At 34.3% G+C, this 20415-nt stretch overlaps 1 protein-coding gene across 3 annotated transcripts in view; it reads right to left on the bottom strand.

The window, feature by feature from the left end:
* LOC110455265 overlaps positions 1–19100 on the bottom strand; it is a 100852-nt gene extending 81752 nt beyond the window's left edge. For all 3 annotated transcript variants that reach the window (XM_021505269.1, XM_021505277.1, XM_021505278.1), the window contains exon 1: positions 19005–19100. The gene's annotated coding sequence lies outside the window, so the exon portion shown is untranslated. The remainder of the gene's footprint in view (positions 1–19004) is intronic.
* Between the last annotated feature and the right edge of the window lie 1315 nt (positions 19101–20415).

Raw genomic sequence — 20415 nt, 5'->3', positions numbered from 1 at the left:
AACCCCTTGATAACCATGATTTACCTCCACAAGTATCTTTTATTCACCCCCTTGACAACTATAATTTACCTCCGTTGATTATTGATCTACCTCCATTGGTTACTATTATCCACCTCCCTTAATAACTATGTTCCACCTTCCTTGATAACTATTATTTATCTCCCTTGATTATTGATTTACCTCCCTTGATAACTATTATTTATCTCACTTGATTATCAATTTATCTCCCTTTATAACTATCTTTGATAATTATAGTTAACTTCCCTTCATAAGTATGATTTGCCTCACTTAAAATAATGATTTACTTCCCTTGATAACTAAAATTTGTCTCACTTGATAACTTTACTTACCACCCTTAATAACTATGGCTTACCTCCCTTGATAATATGACTTGCTTTCATTGATAATGAAGACCTACTTGCCTTGACAACTTCTACTCCTTCAATGATAATCTCCAATGATAACTGGTTTTTAGAATAGAATGTGTAATAATTGTTTTAATCAGACATTCATTCACTCAAACATCTGATGAAGTATCTTTAATCAATTAATAATCAATTAATAATCAATTAATAACCAATGATGGATTGGAAACTAGATTAATTATAAATATTTTACTTACAATGTATATTCTACATGTAGCTTTTGTATTTATAAAGCATACTGAAGGGTGATGTACCGGTTCATGTAATAAGGTGTACATTTCTTTTATTCATGAAATATCCTGTGTAACTTGTGCATGTCCGTGAAAGTTGTGTTGTTGTCAGAACCACTACAGTGTCTGTAATATCAGCAGAACGATATCAGTTACGGCTAGGCTGTCACAGGTACATTAATTTGAAACCAGGACATCTGCACCTGAAACAAAATCTATTGCTGATGGCCATCTTGAGTATCACACTAGTGTCATCTCTGATGAATCTACTGCATGAACAGTTTCAGAACAGACGCAAGACTGTATTGATGAAGCTGAATTCTTTGGGGTGATGCTAAGCATGTCTCCTTATACTGGGTTCCAAGCAAGACACGTTATCAACAGATATCATTTATATATCAGATTTACATAGCAAATTCTACTTGTAACAGATCTAGATTTGCATTCTCTAATAAGGAACCTGGAACATTAAACACTAAAATTACAAGATATTACCTAGTACATACATACCAACTTACTTATTTATTGTGAGTTCGTAATGAATTGTTTGAAAAGCAAGTATAAACCCAACATATCACACCTGGTAACATTTGCCTTTTATCTTCCTGGTTAGGATGGTTTTTTCTTTCATATCTGAATTACATCAAGACCATTACTGACTAAAAAGGTGTCATGTTTGAATGCACATAAACTAAAGATGTTTCGACATTTGATCAGTCGGCATGAAGCTACCTTCTTTCCATGATGCAAATGTAAACATTTGTTTTATATTTGTTTTATTTAGATACTTTATTTAATTGGAGTCATCAAGCACGGCTGAAGGCCCACCAGTGAACCTGATATATCAGATGGGACAATTTAGTTTGGTGTCTGGCCATGCATGGATACATTTCAGTACTTTCGATACCATCCAGTGCTCCCGTCTCATCCCAATGCCCATGGCTCACTCGTTCCGGCAAACACTGTGACACAAGCTCATCACTATCAAACTAATTGATTATTGTTTAAGGCTCCAATTACAGTCAGATTTTTTACCCCCTGAAAGTTGCTCTGATCATTGATATTTAAATATTTTATCTTCCTTCAAATTATTAAAGATGGGTTCTGGCTAATTTTCAGTAATTTTACAGCAATAGTATCGAGTGTTTCTCGCTACAATACATCTTTTCATAATAGATCAATTAAGACTCATCTGTGCTTTCACATGTTATTTAGTTAGGTCTTAATAACAATTGTTAAATTTTATTTAAATCTGAAAATAGGTAAATGATTTTATTACTAAAAGTAAAATATAAGTTTTACTGTGGATTAAATGCGATTGAAAACCTTGATGAAACTATAGTATAATGACCTTTTTTAAAGCTTTTGATCACAACACATGCATATTCCATGCCTAAATATATTGACCACTTCTGTGTTTTTTTCGCAGTAAGACACGAGACTCACCATGTGTTACCTGTGACCTTTCAGACATGTAACTTTCAGCAGCAAATCACAGACCAATTAGAGGTAAGGCCAAAACATTTGTTTCCTGGTCTGCTTGAAAAAACACAGAGTATGTAGCTTGGCAGGCCTTTTTTTTTCGAAAATATTTTTACAATGTTTATATAGAGCAGCAGTTCTGTCTTTAACAGTGCTTATCACTAAATGCAAATAAAAAATTTAGGGTAGGCAAAATAATTTGGGGTCAGTAGGGGAACCTGAAACATATGTTTCTTTTTGGCCTGATATAGAAGTCAATACCAGCCCAAGTCCTGGTTGAGGTTTTGCTGGTTCAACTTTGTTGATCCCTGGTTGTAAGTATCACATCTACCAAGTGACCGTCTACTGAAAACCAACACACAAGCCTGGCATGTATCTTCATCTCCAACCAATGGAACATAGAGGCTCAGTGATATAGACTCTATTACTGAGTTGGTGTAATTTTGACCAAGTATGATGACAGAAAAAAGCATGAAACAGCATATCAGTTGAGCTGTTCAACAACAAAGCCACCAACTGGGTAAAAAGGGAAATTAGCACAAGAACATCATGACAACAATGGCCGAGACCACCAGATGTCTTGCAGACACCTTAGATGGTGTTGCATTCAAACTTTTGATTTAGTTATAATTAGTAGGCGATATACCAGACACCTAACTTTCAGATTAAGTGTACCATTGCAACAGTTAACAAGAGTCCCAGAGGGCCTGTATTGCTCACCTGAATATTTAAGCAGTCATAGCAAATGTTCTCATTAAATATTATATTGTACCACAAATATTTCACTCGCAAACTTTGTCGGCTCCATCTGTTGAAACTACCAGTCAAATATTGTAATAAGATTTATGTTTTTTGGTTCTTCTTCAGAAGTTGTTGGGACATATTTTTCCCTGTGACCTTGTAAGTAGGTTGAGGTCATTTTCATTTGCAGACTTTGGTGAGCTCTATTCCAAGAAGCCACCAGCCAAATATTATAATCTTACGCTTTCGTTAATTCAGAAGAAGTCGTTTGATGTTTTTGACATATTTGATCATTGTGACATTGAAAGTAGGTCAAGGTCATTTTCATTCTCAAAGTATTCTCCCTTCTATATAAAATGGAGTCATTCTGATGCTATGCTTTCATAATTTCTAGCTTTAGTGTAAAGGTCAAAGTTTGACCCCAGCAGTTTATGTGTTTACATCTTTTTTAAATTTCTATTCCACACATTCAAATTTCTAACCGTGAACTTGTTTCTTTAAAATCCACCACAACTTGATTTTTAAGGAATGACAATTTTCAAATCGATGCTTAGGACTTCATAATAACAGTTTAATGCAATATTAGAATTGTGGGATAAAAAGCTGATCATAGATCCCATCAAATCTTAGTGAAGAAAATCTTATGTAATTTACACAGAAGTAAGAAACTCCCTATGTAAATTTTAACTTTTCTGTGTTGATGAGTGAACATTAAAATGTAATTCTTCACTAACTTGTAATTGATGTACAAGTACATACCGACATGGTTCATGTCAGACGGATACCGCAACACTCCAATGGATAACTTGGTCCACCACAAAAGCGATATTTTGCTGTTTTTGTTGTTTTTCAGCTTCACGCCACATGAACATAAAATGAAGCTATTAAAGCCAATCAAACCCAAGCTATGTCAAAGGACAATGGCAAACTGCGTCAAGAAAGAGAGTGCAGAAATATACGAGCTGGTAAGCACCACGACAGATGAAAAGCAGAAAACGATCTGCACAGATCTCATAAAAGTACATACATGTGCATAGCTGGGAATTCTGCTACTTTTTAAATGCATCATTCAACCGAGCCCCTAACCACAAAAGTTGCCAAAGGATCAAGCATTTGCATTTTCTGTCAATTTATGTGTATCCCAAAATCTCCCTAAATGATACATAAAGTGTCAATATCTCTATTTAATACACAGGTGTCAATATCTATATTTAATACATACGTATGTAAGGTGTCAATATCTCTCTATTTAATACATAAGGTGTCAATATCTCTCTATTTAATATTATGTAAGGTATCAATATATCTGTATCTAATACATAAGGTGTCAATATTTCTCTATTTGATATGTAAGTTGTCAATATCTCTATTTAATACACAAGGTATCAATATCTCTATTAAATACACAAGGTGTCAATATCTCTGTTTAATATGTAAGGTGTCAATATCTCTATTTAATACATAAGGTGTCAAATTCTCTCTATTTTATATGTAAGGTGTCAATATTTCCCTATTTTATATGTAAGGTGTCAATATCTCTCTATTTAATACACAAGGTGTCAATATCTCTATTTAATACACCAAGTGTCAATATCTGTTTAATACACAAGGTGTCAATATCTCTGTTTAATACACAAGGTGTCAATATCTCTATTTAATACACAAGGTGTCAATATCTCTATTTAATACACAAGGTGTCAATATTTCTCTATTTAATACATAAGGTGTCAATATCTCTCTATTCAATACACAAGGTGTCAATATCTGTTTGATATGTAAGGTGTCAATATCTCTATTTAATACATAAGGTGTCAAATTCTCTCTATTTTATATGTAAGGTGTCAATATTTCCCTATTTTATATGTAAGGTGTCAATATCTCTCTATTTAATACACAAGGTGTCAATATCTCTATTTAATACACCAAGTGTCAATATCTGTTTAATACACAAGGTGTCAATATCTCTATTTAATACACAAGGTGTCAATATCTCTATTTAATACACAAGGTGTCAATATCTCTATTTAATACACAAGGTGTCAATATCTCTATTTAATACACAAGGTGTCAATATCTCTATTTAATACACAAGGTGTCAATATCTCTATTTAATACACAAGGTGTCAATATCTCTATTTAATACACAAGGTGTCAATATCTCTATTTAATACACAAGGTGTCAATATCTCTATTTAATACACAAGGTGTCAATATCTCTATTTAATACACAAGGTGTCAATATCTCTATTTAATACACAAGGTGTCAATATCTCTATTTAATACACAAGGTGTCAATATCTCTTTGATATGTAAGGTGTCAATATATCTATTTCATGTCAGGTGTCAATATTTTTATTTCATATGTAAGGTGTCAATATCTCTATTTAATACATAAGGTGTCAATATCTCTCTATTTAATATGTTAGGTATCAATATCTCTCTATTCAATACACAAGGTGTCAATATCTGTTTGATATGTAAGGTGTCAATATATCTATTTCATGTCAGGTGTCAATATTTTTATTTCATATGTAAGGTGTCAATATCTCTATTTAATACATAAGGTGTCAATATCTCTCTATTTAATATGTTAGGTATCAATATCTCTCTATTTAATACACAAGGTGTCAATATCTCTATTTAATACACCAAGTGTCAATATCTCTGTTTAATATGTAAGGTGTCAATATCTCTATTTATTACACAAGGTGTCAATATCTCTATTTAATACACAAGGTGTCAATATCTCTATTTAATACACAAGGTGTCAATATTTCTCTATTTTATATGTAAGGTGTCAATATCTCTCTATTTTATATGTAAGGTGTCAATATCTCTCTTTTTAATACATAAGGTGTCAATAAATCTCTATTTAATACACAAGGTGTCAATATCTCTCTATTTAATACACAAGGTGTCAATATCTGTTTGATATGTAAGGTGTCAATATATCTATTTCATGTCAGGTGTCAATATTTTTATTTCATATGTAAGGTGTCAATATCTCTATTTAATACATAAGGTGTCAATATCTCTCTATTTAATATGTTAGGTATCAATATCTCTCTATTTAATACACAAGGTGTCAATATCTCTATTTAATACACCAAGTGTCAATATCTCTGTTTAATATGTAAGGTGTCAATATCTCTATTTATTACACAAGGTGTCAATATCTCTATTTAATACACAAGGTGTCAATATCTCTATTTAATACACAAGGTGTCAATATTTCTCTATTTTATATGTAAGGTGTCAATATCTCTCTATTTTATATGTAAGGTGTCAATATCTCTCTTTTTAATACATAAGGTGTCAATAAATCTCTATTTAATACACAAGGTGTCAATATCTCTCTATTTAATACACAAGGTGTCAATATCTGTTTGATATGTAAGGTGTCAATATATCTATTTCATGTCAGGTGTCAATATTTTTATTTCATATGTAAGGTGTCAATATCTCTATTTAATACATAAGGTGTCAATATCTCTCTATTTAATATGTTAGGTATCAAGATCTCTCTATTTAATACACAAGGTGTCAATATCTCTATTTAATATGTAAGGTGTCAATATTTCTCTATTTTATATGTAAGGTGTCAATATCTCTCTATTTAATACATAAGGTGTCAATATCTCTCTATTAAATACACAAGGTGTCAATATATCTCTATTTAATACACAAGGTGTCAAATTCTCTCTATTTTATATGTAAGGTGTCAATATCTCTCTATTTTATATGTAAGGTGTCAATATCTCTCTATTTAATACACAAGGTGTCAAATTCTCTCTATTTTATATGTAAGGTGTCAATATTTCCCTATTTTATATATAAGGAGTAAATATCTGTCTATTTAATATACAAGGTGTCAATATTTATCTTTTTAATACATAAGGTGTCAATATCTCTTTATTTAATACATAAGGTGTCAATATCTGTTTATTTAATACATAAGGTGTCAATATCTCTCTAAATGATACATAAGTTGTCAATATTTCTCTCAGTAACCCATGTGTACATCACAAGATCTCAATATTTCCATAAATAATATGTAAGGTATCAATATCTCTCTATTTAATACATAAGGTGTCAATATCTCTATTTAATACACAAGGTGTCAATATTTCCCTATTTTATATATAAGGAGTAAATATCTGTCCATTTAATACACAATGTGTCAATATTTATCTTCTTAATACATAAGGTGTCAATATCTCTTTATTTAATACATAAGGTGTCAATATCTCTCTAAATGATACATAAGTTCATCTAAGAAGTCCATTTACTAAGTAATCTGTGTTTTTCACAATGCCACACTGGGGGTCACAGTGGCCAAATGGTTGAGGTGTCTGACCATCTACGACCACTAGCCCTCCACTACTGGGTGGCAGGTTCGAGGCCTACGTGGGGCAGTTGCCAAGTACTGACCACAGGTTGTTGGTTTTTCTCAGGGTACTCCGGCTTTCCTCCACCACCAAAACCTGGCACGTCCTTAAATGACCATAACTGTTAATATGACATAAAACATCACCAAACAAACAAGCAATGGCACAACATATTTCAGTAATTCAGGTGTCTATCAAAATTAAATCATCTTTAAGAAATCCAAGTGTTTGTCACAAGACAGGCCTCACTATCTATCAAAGTAATACATGGGATATCACCAAATATGTTCCTACACTGAAGACTACACCATACGTATGCCGTTAGATTTTCCTTGGATGACTGTGACATCATTTTCGATTGTGATGTCATACATGTTACATTGACAAATTACCAGTTGACATCAGCCTGGGTTATTCTATTTACTGAATAAAAAATGCATACATGTACATTGTTTCAACATGTACGCAATTATTCTTACAAGAATTTTTTATTGTCTTTGTATGTGGGAGATCATGAAAATGTATTTGTAATGATTGAACTGTATTTCAGCCGTGACTATGGTAGTATGGACAGAATGAGCTGAGTACCAACAGATGAAAGCTTACTCACTCAACAGAATATGTACATGTATTATATGTAGCCTATTGCATTCAACAGTTGCAGCCACAATGCACTTCAATTCCTAAAGCGCTTCAACTAGGTCCAACTCCCGGATCTAGTTATACATTCTCTTAAGTGATATAACTGCATGGTCATTTAAATAAAATCACAAAATTGCACAACTTTCTACAGTAAATTCCTGTGTGAATTTAACCATGCTTAAGCAAAGTGAATCATACGTTATTACCACACAGTTCCTCTCCAATACACACTATACTGTTTATACAGTTAGGTTGACAAAATAAAGTTTCATTCATTGTGGACAATATTTGTAAACTTATGACAGGATCATGATATAGACTGTTTATAATGATTGTACAATAGGACGGATCTAGTTTGTTTATTCTTTCTCATCAGGTAATTTGCTGATTCTTGTAGCGTATGTTTTTGACACTTTTTACTGTGTTAAAGAACAGTCAAGCATACATAATGTAGATATGTATGTTATTTCAGAGATTGACAATGCAATGTCTTTGTGTTTGTATATAGCCATTATTGTTATTAAAGTAATTTTTCCATATAAGATATTTTTGTTTTTAATTTTTAATTTTTACATCCTAATTATGTAACAGCTGAGAACAAACTCAAGGCCCGATCAGGATTCAAACTTGGGACCATCCACACTCTAAACAGATTCGCTACCAATTGAGCTACCAGGTCGCCAGCGATCAACTTAGTCCAGTTCTGTTACAGTTTAACAAAATCATTTTACCTGGACATAACAATCATCATTCACTCACAATTAACCCTACTAGTTGTGGAAGTTCCGATGAATTTGTCACTGATATTTTACACTATTCAGGGTTAGACACTAACTATTTTTGCTTAGTAGTCCACAGGACTGGTTGAATAGATTATCTACTAGTCCTACATCAATGTAACAACGGTCCAAAATTGGGGGGGGGGGGGGGGGGGGAGGGGTCATAATTAACAAAAGTGTCATAAAAATATGGCGAAGTTTTAGGAAAATTTTGACATATATCATGCAATATATCAACTTTACAGCAGTTTTACAAAACAAATGTACTTATTTCATATTCTTTCTATCCAACAATATTGTGATAACATTTTTGTTTACAAGCCCAAACTAGAACACTGACAGGTCAGTAAGGGCCCCATCTTGTGGCAATATATCCCCCATAAACATCAAGATGCAATCTGCCCATATAGCTGAGCTTGACGTTTGACATTTGGACTTCAAAAAGAATCACAAGGAAGCAAAATATACATTTTACATGTACTATGATGTGAGTGTTGTTTCCTTCCACCTCCATATTTGCTGGGCTAACAGAAATGTAAATACCGGTGCAATACTCATTTGTTAGCTTTGATTTGTTTTATTTCACCTTATATACCTCCTCCATCAAGAGCCAGGGTCAAAGTCAGAGATCCACTTTGTCTTTGACCTTTGGACCCAAATGACCTTGACCAATTACCAAGTGACCCTGACCTTTGGTCAGTTGACTTATTCTTTAATTCCGACCAACTTTGCTTCTAAATATCATAACAAAATGTTCTTCAGTGAAAAATTCAAAACTTGACCTTGACCCTTTGGACCCCGTAACCTGGACCTAAGGTCAGTTGACTCTGTGTTAAGTTCTGAACAGCATTGCTTCATAATGTCATAACAAAATATTCAGCAGGGAAAAGGTACAAAATTTAACCTTCGCCTTTGACCAAGTGACCTTGACCTTTGGTCAATTGACTCCTTGTTTAATTCTGAGCAACATTGCTTCAAAGTGTCATAGCGAAATGTTCACCAGTGAAAAGATACAAAATGTAACCTTGACGTTTGATCCAATGACCTTGACCTTTGGTCATTCGATTCCTTGTTTAATTCTGATCAACTTTGCTTCATCATGTCATAACAACATGTTCATCAGTGAAAAGATGTAAAATTTGCCCTTGACCTTTGGTCAGTTGACTCCTTGTTTACTTATAATCAAATTTGCTTCATAACGTCATTACCAAATGTTTATCAGTGAAAAGATGCAAAAATTGACCTTGACCTTTGAACCAAATGACCTTGACCTTTGACCTTGAATTTTTACCTCAATGTGTATTTTTGTGAACTGAACATCTTGACTATGTTTCAAGTACATCGGTCAATAAATTACAAAGTTATTAGCCAGGATCAAAATTTGTGGACGGACAGACAGACAGAGTGATTACTATAGGGCACCCGTATCTCCGATACGGGGCCCTAATGACCAGTAAGGATAAGTTATTCACTAGTCCTTACTGAAATCTACTGGTCTCGTACTAGAGGACTAATGTTAATGTCGAACTCTGCTATTAGTTCTACTACCAATACTGTGACAATCATCACCTACTCAGGACTTTCCCTATTGGTTATCTGTCTGGAATGAAGATTTAACTCGTTCACCCCTAAACATTATAATGAACTATTCCAACCTTTGAATTGGAAGAGTTCAAATGTGTCTTCGGGGGGGGGGGAATGAGTTAATATCTACACTAGATTATACACTTGTATCTATTGGTATGTAAGTACAGAGCAACAAAATGTCATTGGTTATATACCATGAACCAATATTTTCGTTCCCTTGTAATTCCTTTGGGTTTGTTTTTTTGCTTCAGTTTAATATTGAGACAAACTCTAATCTACATCAAGGTCATGACCTTGGGTAGATATAATGGCTAGGAAACCTAAAGCCTGAAATGGCGACATTGATCGTTTTATATCTGTTTCAAACCATATAAATCTAAATTATCAAAATAACAAGACTTTTTAAGTGTTGTGGTATGACCTCAAAACTCCAATACCATTGATGCTTCAAATTTACTTTACCCTAATTCTGTGATAATTTCTTCATCCAAGCAAATAATTCAGTCATTTGAACAATTTTGGTACAATTCTATGAAAATGTCATCAAAATAAAAACACATTATCTGTATCAGTAATTGAATTGATGAAAGTAAAATAAATTTGGTTTAAAGTTGAACAACAAATTATGCAACGAGACATTTTATAACATCACTTACAACAGTAAAATGGACCTCTGTGACCTCGGCAGTCTGGTAATTTCTAAATACCACAACTGCGTGTACAATGCATGTGCAAGCATGCAGTGAAAGCGTTTAGCATCTCAACAGCAAGTGCACACATTTGCAGGTGACGAATGTTATTTATTGTGCCAAAATTTCCACACGTCTCCCTGTTGGAATGGGAAGTTTGCCACAGTTTCCAGTTCAAATCTATAATTCATCAAGGCAAGCGTGGCTGAGGTGTGCCGTCGACTCTTGTGAGAAAAAAATTACGACCTGAAGTCAGACAGCGTAGCCAGAAATGTAGCAAGGGCAGAACCCACAGCAAACACTAAGTGGTAGACTAACATTATATACGGACACATAATATCTTACAAACCGCACAGAGTGACGGCTTATACGCAAGCCAATCAATGACTCCTTCAATAAAAGTCGAGACATTTAAATGGAACCTGCCTATAAGGACCAGAAGTGTCCGATGCTGCGTGACACGTAGGAATTTTTACGGAGACTGATTATTACAATCACAGCGGTGCCATATCAAATTTTGCGAGACCAGGACAACAAAAAAATATTAAGATTAGCTATGTGTTTTCCGATATCTAACTTGGTATTATGGAAACAAACCACCTGTCTTTATGATAGAGGTCAGATTTTATATGAAATACAATATCAGTACAGCACAGCTGTAGTATACCACAAAAGTGGGATAATATCAGAACATCATGGAACCTGGTATAAGTCCATCCAACCTAGGTCAGGGTCTGTATTCATGAAACCGTTCTCATGAATAAGTATGAATTCTTCGCTCTAACCAGCTTTCTTGTAACTTGTATTAATCTTAGGATACTGTCAACAAGGCAAGTCTATATATTGAAAATGGTATGCAGCTATAAAGTATTAATTATTTATCACCGGAACAGGAACTCAAGGGCTTGAGCACAAAATCTCAGTTGAGCATGAGACCAGTTTCATGAATACGGACGCAAGAATTTACTAATGTCCCCATCCGTAGGCTGCTCAAAGTCTGGACATGTATTGTTTATGGCTATAGGCGTATGACGTCAAATTATTCGTTTTTTATCTCAACTTTGTACTAAAAATAAGCTAACGCTCCAGAAACATTTTCTCAGAATCTGACTAAGATTCTTAAGGGTTTCACAAGGTACTGACTTGGTAACTACAGAACAACTAATTTCATTTTAAAAAGTGTCAAGCATCAGCCGAAATCATCAGTATTAATCCTTAATCACACAGTAATATGTCTGAAAGTTTTTTTTGCATTAATATCTTTTGGTATCAAAGAGAAATATGGATGTAAAATTTATCGTTTATTATGATGCAAAGCAACTTTGATCAAAGGCCCATAACTCTTTTTTTATTTCCTGTTTGCATTTTCTTTGGTTCATCGCTCACCTGATTTAAAGTACATTACCACAGATAAGAGTGAACAGTACATTCATATTTTATAGTAAGACAATCCATTTCATCGGGCTTTTTATGGTGCGAGGGATTTGAAAGCAAATCCAATATTAAGCAGAAAGATAATTACTTCCTCATATATTATTTACAGGTATAGCTTAGCAACTATCACGGTGTCATCCCTAGGTACGTTGGGAGTCGGTAGTCAACCAGGTACCACATTATCAAAGTACCCTTCAAAACCATAAACATACATTTTTTATGTAATTATGTGCTTACTGAACATCAATTAATACTGCTGTGAAGGAGTGTGTACTTTGAATCTTGATTTAGATCATTTTTTTCCACGCCCCATTGCATCATATCAGATTTGCTCTAAATTATCAAACAACATTGATTTTTTTCCCCCCCACGTGATTGGATATTTCAAGTCAAAATCAAGATGTCTCTGTACCTAGTCTCTTTGTTTTCTCTCTTGGTAACACAGACAGACAGAGAAAGTTCAAATAAGGTCAATGAAAGGATGAATCAATAAAATAACATCAAATCAAACCTAACTTTGTAAACAGGCGTTAAATCAGGAAAGGTTTGAAACATTTGTGCATGTCTACATAGCTAGAAATATAGGGAGAGAAGTTGTCAATAATAGACCTGTACCCGAAAATATGCACACGTCAATAACAGAAATGTACATATGTAAACGGTTTCATTGTATGGACAGCCAGGTTTCTCCCTAGCCAGGAAAACCTAGTATGCCAGCACTACTACTCCGCAGCATTTTCTTCTCACTTTTACCACCATGATAACATTTGTATGACAGCTGGTACCAGTTGCCAAGCCAACCAAATCTTCGCTCCAGCCACTGATGCCAGCCAGAATGATGTGTTTCTGCATGAGTGACACCGCTTGATGTAAAACAGCTCGGAGCAATGGCAGCCAAGTGCAAATAATGTGCGTACGTGATTAAACCCTTGTTGTTGGTATGTATACTGACTGGTGGCAAGGATAACAATGCAAATACAATCAGGCCTGAAAAAATGGAATATTTATACAGAACCTAAAACATAGACAGTATATACCTATTTACCCTAAATCCAAAGCATATGGAGTATAAACTTGTACAACATATGGAGTAAACTTGTACAACATATGGAATATAATCTTGTACAACATATGGAGTATAAACATGTACAACATATGGAGTATAAACTTTTACAACATATGGAGTACAAACTTGTACAACACATGGAGTAAACTTGTACAACATATGGAGTATCAACTTGTACAACATATGGAGTATCAACTTGTACAACACATGGAGTAAACTTGTACAACATATTGAGTATAAACTTGTACAACATATGGAGTATAAACTTGTACAACATATGGAGTATAAACTTGTACAACATATGGAGTATAAACTTTTACAACATATGGAGTATAAACTTGTACAACATATGGAGTATACTTGTACAACACATGGAGTATAAACGTGTACAACACATGGAGTATAAACTTGTACAACATATGGAGTATAAACTTGTACAACATATGGAGTATAAACTTGTACAACATATGGAGTATAATCTTGTACAACATATGGAGTATAAACGTGTACAACATATGGAGTATAAACTTGAACAACATATGGAGTATAAACTTGTACAACATATGGAGTAAACTTGTACAACATATGGAGTATAAACTTGTACAACATATGGAGTATAAACTTGTACAACGTATGAAGTATAAACGTGTACAACATATGGAGTATAATCTTGTACAACATATGGAGTAAGCTATACTTAACCTTTTAGTTCTTAAGTCTACAAACTTTAAAGTATTTCATGCATGAAAACTACTTGTTTTGTATTAGATTCTGAATATTTTGGCTCTTCAGGAAATTTATATGAGTGTTTAGAGGAATTGACCCCTATGACCTTGAAGAGGTCATTTCTTTTCTAAAACTTTGTAGTAATTATTGCTTACAAGCAATTGGTCTTCTTTATCATCAATTTTGGGGTCATATTATATTATGTTATTGAAGAAGCCATTTAAGTGTTTTAACACATTTGACCCCTTTTAACTAAAATATGTCAAGGTCATTTGATATATTTTCCCAATCTTTGTAGCACTCATTGCCAGCAAGCCACTGGCCATATACCTTTTGGTTCTCCAGAGGAAGCTGTTTGGGATTTTAATATTTATTATTATTACAAACATTTCAAATATTGAACAAGTTATTGCAAATCATTCTCTTTAGTTCTCCTTCGCAGCCTTTGTTATCAAAATCATCCAAATTCTGGTTCATTACTGATTACAAGAAGCCTCAAATTTTTCCTCTTTTTTTTTTACCCCCAGAAGGGGTCATCCCCTTTTTTCTCTCAAATCAGAATCATTATCAGTCTGGAATTCTTCCTTCCAAATTAGGTTGTAATTGGTACTGTGGTTCTTGAGAAGAAGAGGTTCTAAGAAAAGTTTACCGACAGGCATAGATGCCCAAATAACAACAAAATTGCAAAAATAGCTCACTTATAAATTTGCTCTTTAGGCCAATTAAGCTAACATTTGACCCCCACATCTTGGAGAAACCTTCCCTTTTTTCACTAGATATATCATGATTCAGATATAAGGAGTACATACATATATTGCAAATGGCCACTACCTTTAAGTTCAAATGGAATAACACTCCCTGATTCACTTTTGACACAGTAGACACAGCATTATAACCTGGTTAAGGTACGTGTACAAAACAAGACGGGGAAGATTTCTATTTATCACCTGATATTAACAAGTATTATATTCACTACCGGTTTCCAATGACAATGGATGAATGCTGTTGCTTTGGTAATGTTTAATACATGTTGCTATGGCAATAGCTAATATCTGACAAGACAGCCATAAGCGTGTTGTCATGAGTAACCACACCAGTGGTTTTCTTCACAGTGATAGAAGTCACCAAGCCTCTCAGATTATTGAAATGACAAGGAACAGCTCTACATCAAATCAGAACAAAATACCTTCCTGCTCGTAAATGTTTTTATTAAATTGTGAACTTTTTTATGCCCTAGTGATTGTTAATTTCATTCAATATCAATATTTCATATATTCATATTACACATTTTTTATCATCTCTTCAATCTCATATTGATTAAGTTACTAGTTTGTAAATCTTTTATACCATAGAACATGGCTGCTTTAGTCACTACTAGGTCATACTATATAGAGGTAGTCAATATTTGAGTCACTGGCTGTGACTTTTCTGTCTATGTAAATGGAGTCAGATAGTGATTTCCCTACTTTTTTCTATATATCTAGTTCAAGAAACCATATAAATATTGTCATTCTTTTACTTGTGCTCAAATATAAATAGATGTAAATTTATCTAATCGTAAAAGCTACACATTGCTAACAATTATTTTCAACTCTGTATTAATTATATGCATTAGTAACATAAAAAAAAGTCTGAACAAGTAACTTCCTGTCTGTGTCAATTATCCTGTTTCTGATATGTGAGGGGAGGCAACCTTTATCTTTAAACAAGAGAAATCAATGAATAACATTTCTGAAGCAATAATATAAATATCAGTATTTGTAATTCTAGTAATTACAACTGATTTTTCACAATTTTAGAAGCTTTCCTTTCAAAAATTCACGAGCACCCATTAAAGCAATGAAACACCTGAAACTTAATATTCACCCCTGAATTTTTATAATGAACTATTCCAACCTTTCAATTGGAAGAGTTCAAATGTGTTTTCATGGCTGAATGAGTTAATGTTTTGGTCAACCATTTTCCAAATTACACTATATACAAATATGTACACATCTTCTGTGAGAGAAAAAAATGATGTTTCATGCTATACACATATCAGATTTGCAAAAATCATAATAATGAAAAATGCTTGTCACATTATGGCTCAGAAAAAACCAGGAAACCATGAATGATGCATTTTTGTTTCAATTGGTTCCACTGTTACAGGAAAATATTGAAAATAAGAATTTATTATTCAACAGATCAGAGAAAACATGAAGATACCTATAAATGATGTCATCAAACTTGACGACAATACCATGACATAATAAGTTCCATTTTGCCATTTTGTATATGTATTTCAAAATATTTTATATTAAATTACAACACACTGGTAAGGTGTAGTTTGAATACATACTATGATCACATGACTTCAGGAGAAATTTACATGTGTATCTTCCACTCCTTTTACGATATTTTTTTGTTTATTTTACAGATACAGGTAGCCCTTAATGTCCCAAGATACAGGTAACCCTTAATGTTCCAAGACCCAGGTAACCCTTTATGTCCCAACATACAGGTAACCCTTAATGTCCCAAGACCCAGGTAACCCTTAATGTCCCAGGAAACAGGTAACCCTTTATGTTCCAATATGTACAAATGATCCATCCTTTCCCAAGATCTAGATAACCCTTTATGTCCCAGAATACAGGTAACATTTTATGTCCCAGGATACAGGTTACCTGTTATGTCCCAATATCCAGATAACCCTTTATGTCCCATGATACAGGTAATTATTTATGTTCCAAGATACAGGTAACCAGCTGTTATGTCCCAATATCCAGATTATCTTTATGTCCCAGGATACAGATAACCTGTTATGTCCCAAGATTCAGGTAACCATTTACGTCCCAGGATATAGATAATTTTTTGCTGCTATATATCAAGATTACCAATCATGTCCCAAGATCCAGGAAACCCTTTATATTTAAAGATTACAGGTAACCCTTATGTCCGAAGATCTAGGTAATGTTTTATGTGTCAAGATACATGTAATCATGTCTCATGATACAGATAAAGCCTTCATGTCCCAAGACACAGATCCAGATATATTTCCAGAGATACAGGTGACTCATTACATCTCAAGAAACGGGTCACTAATCATGTTCTGAGATACAAGTAACCCACAATGTCCCTATAGATACAGGTAACATGTCCTATGATACAAGTAACCCACAATGTCCCTATAAATACAGTAACATGTCCTATGATACAAGTAAATGGGCATGTCTTCGAACCCAGATACAGATTTTATAGGTATATTCATATTGTCCACCTTCATGAATCTCTGTATCATACAATATGTAACATTTAAATTACAGGTAATTTCTGTCTTTCATTTCAGGTAAGCTACAACGTAACTCTCCTTCATTACAGGTAATATATTACCCTCTTAAATTATTTGCAGGTAACGATGCATTTTTTCACTACGTGTATGAATATTGAATATAAGATGTGGCCATCTATTTATTGTTTATTAAATTATTATCCTCTTTTATTACAGGTACTAGTAGTCTACTGCCCTGATTCACTATTACAGTCAGGTAAACTATGTCCCACTTTCATTACAGGTAGTCTATATATAGTATACTGCCCTGATTCACTACTACAGGTAAACTATTACCCACTTTCATTACAGGTAGTCTATATATAGCATACTGCCCTGATTCACTACTACAGGTAAACTATTACCTAATTTCATTACAGGTAGTCTATAGATAGTATACTGCCCTGATTCACTACTACAGGTAAACTATTACCGACTTCCATTACAGGTAGTCTATAGATAGTATACTGCCCTGATTCACTACTACAGGTAAACTATTACCCACTTCCATTACAGGTAGTCTATAGGTAGTATACTGCCCTGATTCACTACTACTACAGGTTAACTATTACCCACTTCCATTACAGGTAGTCTATAGGTAGTACACTGCCCTGATTCACTACTACAGGTAAACTATTACCGACTACCATTACAGGTAGTCTATAGGTAGTATACTGCCCTGATTCACTACTACAGGTTAACTATTACCCACTTCCATTACAATTAACCTACTGCCTGTTTCATAACAGATAAACTATTATTCTTCATTTAATTGTTCCCTTATACAGGTAAATCTTTGCACTTCAGATTATATATTTCTTTATGTTAACTTTTATGTGCTAACATATATCTACAGGTAAACACCATTAATACAAGTAAAATATTGCCTTTTTCACACCATTATCATGCAAACTATTGCCCTCTTTCATAAAATCACCATATACAATTCTACAGTTTCCACATATATATTTATGATATTGTTTATTGTTATATTTGTCTTATTTCTCAACAAAAATATAATCAAGCTCGTCCTCAAATTGACCAAGGTCGGAACGCACACTGTCCAGCAACTGATGCAGTGAACCAATGCCTACTTTGGTGTGCAGTGATGAAGAAAGCCTCTCTCCGTGTCGGTGTAAACAACACCACACACAACGTCGTGTTTACACGGCTACAACTACGGGCACAATGTACGCTGGGCATTCTCTAAAATAAAATGAGATCTTCATCATTTACACACATTCATACCATCTAATATTGGCAGGAATATGTCTGAAATACTGCGGATTCCGTCTCGAGACGGTCTGATGCCATGGCGAATGGCTGACCTGCCAGGTCATAGCTAGCCAAGCATGTAATCGCAGCCATTGTGGTTTTTAGCAGGCGAGCTCGTTTCGGCCATAACAGCAACAAACACAGAACCAAACCCAACATCATCAACATCTCAGGGGCTGAAATCTGCCGATAAACGCGTAAAAACTGTAAAGGAATTTGACAGGGACACTTACCGTTATAATGGCGGAGGTTCATGCCTTATCTACTGTTCGGCTCCACTGATTCGTCTTGATCGGCACACTAGTGCGTTTCGGGGTCAATCAAGGGTTTTAACGCTCGACCATTCAACATAGGTGAGCTGCCATATTGATTTTCTTTATCTTATCAGCATGCGTGAATTGGCACGTGACGTAACAGCATCTCGCGCCTTTTGTGATTCGCCCACCCGTAGCGACTACACAGAGATTGTGTTAATTAGGGAATAAATTCAATTTTTATCTCAAGCACGTGAACGTTAGAGAATTGTTTTCCTATTTTATTTGTAACATTACAAAATCATGGAAATTTAGTTTCTAGAGAGAGATTCATTACTCGATTTTTTACCCTCACTCACTGAGTATCAAAGATGGAATGGACATAGTCTAGGCACGTGAGGACGGACATGCTAGCTGTCATTGATATGCGAAATGTTTTAACAAACCAGAGACTGCTTGTATATATATTATTCAGTAGTTATATGTATCTGAACATAGACAAATTTATTATATATATAAAAAAAAAATGGCAGACTAACATTCAGGCACGTATCCGAGAGAAAGTTACCCCGCACCCAGTGCCTTACCCTTTGACCCCAGTCAACCCAGAACAATTTGTCCCTTCTTATCAATTGCCCTATATTATGCCTAGTACGCCCATGAGCCCCCTGATCAGGATCCAGGTGCGGGGTCCGTCTATGCGACAAACTATTTCGCAACCCATGCACGCACCCCACCCCGAAATCCTGACTCCAAGGAAGGACTCAACCCCCCACCCCCTCTCGAACAGCACTACCCCACTGAACAAAATAATAAATCTCAGAAACTGGCAACTAAGAATGTTTCTGTTTGGGACCCAATGTGTAGAAAGACAATAAGTAAATAAATAATAATGCATGTTGTATATTAATTCACAATGTAAGCGTAATAAAACTTCAAAAAATGTGAAAATATATTAATTTTATTACAAGTTGGAGGTCAGGGACTTGCTTTGAATATAGCAATTTGAGAAGTAAAGCAAAATACATTTTATCTGGATTAATGACACCTTCAGTGTTCCTATGAGGAAAAGAGGTTTGGATTCCGAGATTCTCTCATCTTACGCATTATCTATAATGTGATATTTTAATTATAAATCTTTAATTTGAAGCAGGAAATATAAACGCGAAAATGAGCAGACTAGGAGAAAATGTGTGGATGAGGAGAGATAGAGAGTGCGGACGTCACCAGGACGAAAACTGCGGTCGTGGAGAGAAATTGTCTACGAGGAGGTCTACACTGGAATAACAATAATAACGATGAACAGATAGTAAGAATTATATAACAATACATGTGCTATAGAAAGGATCAGACAACAGGTTAAGCCTATATCAGTCATTTCCTTAGACAG

This window comes from Mizuhopecten yessoensis, unplaced genomic scaffold (assembly GCF_002113885.1).
Source record: "Mizuhopecten yessoensis strain PY_sf001 unplaced genomic scaffold, ASM211388v2 scaffold8195, whole genome shotgun sequence".
NCBI lineage: Eukaryota > Metazoa > Mollusca > Bivalvia > Pectinida > Pectinidae > Mizuhopecten > Mizuhopecten yessoensis.
The sequence above is the reverse complement of the archived record's forward strand: the minus strand, read 5'-3'. Positions and strand labels throughout refer to the sequence as shown.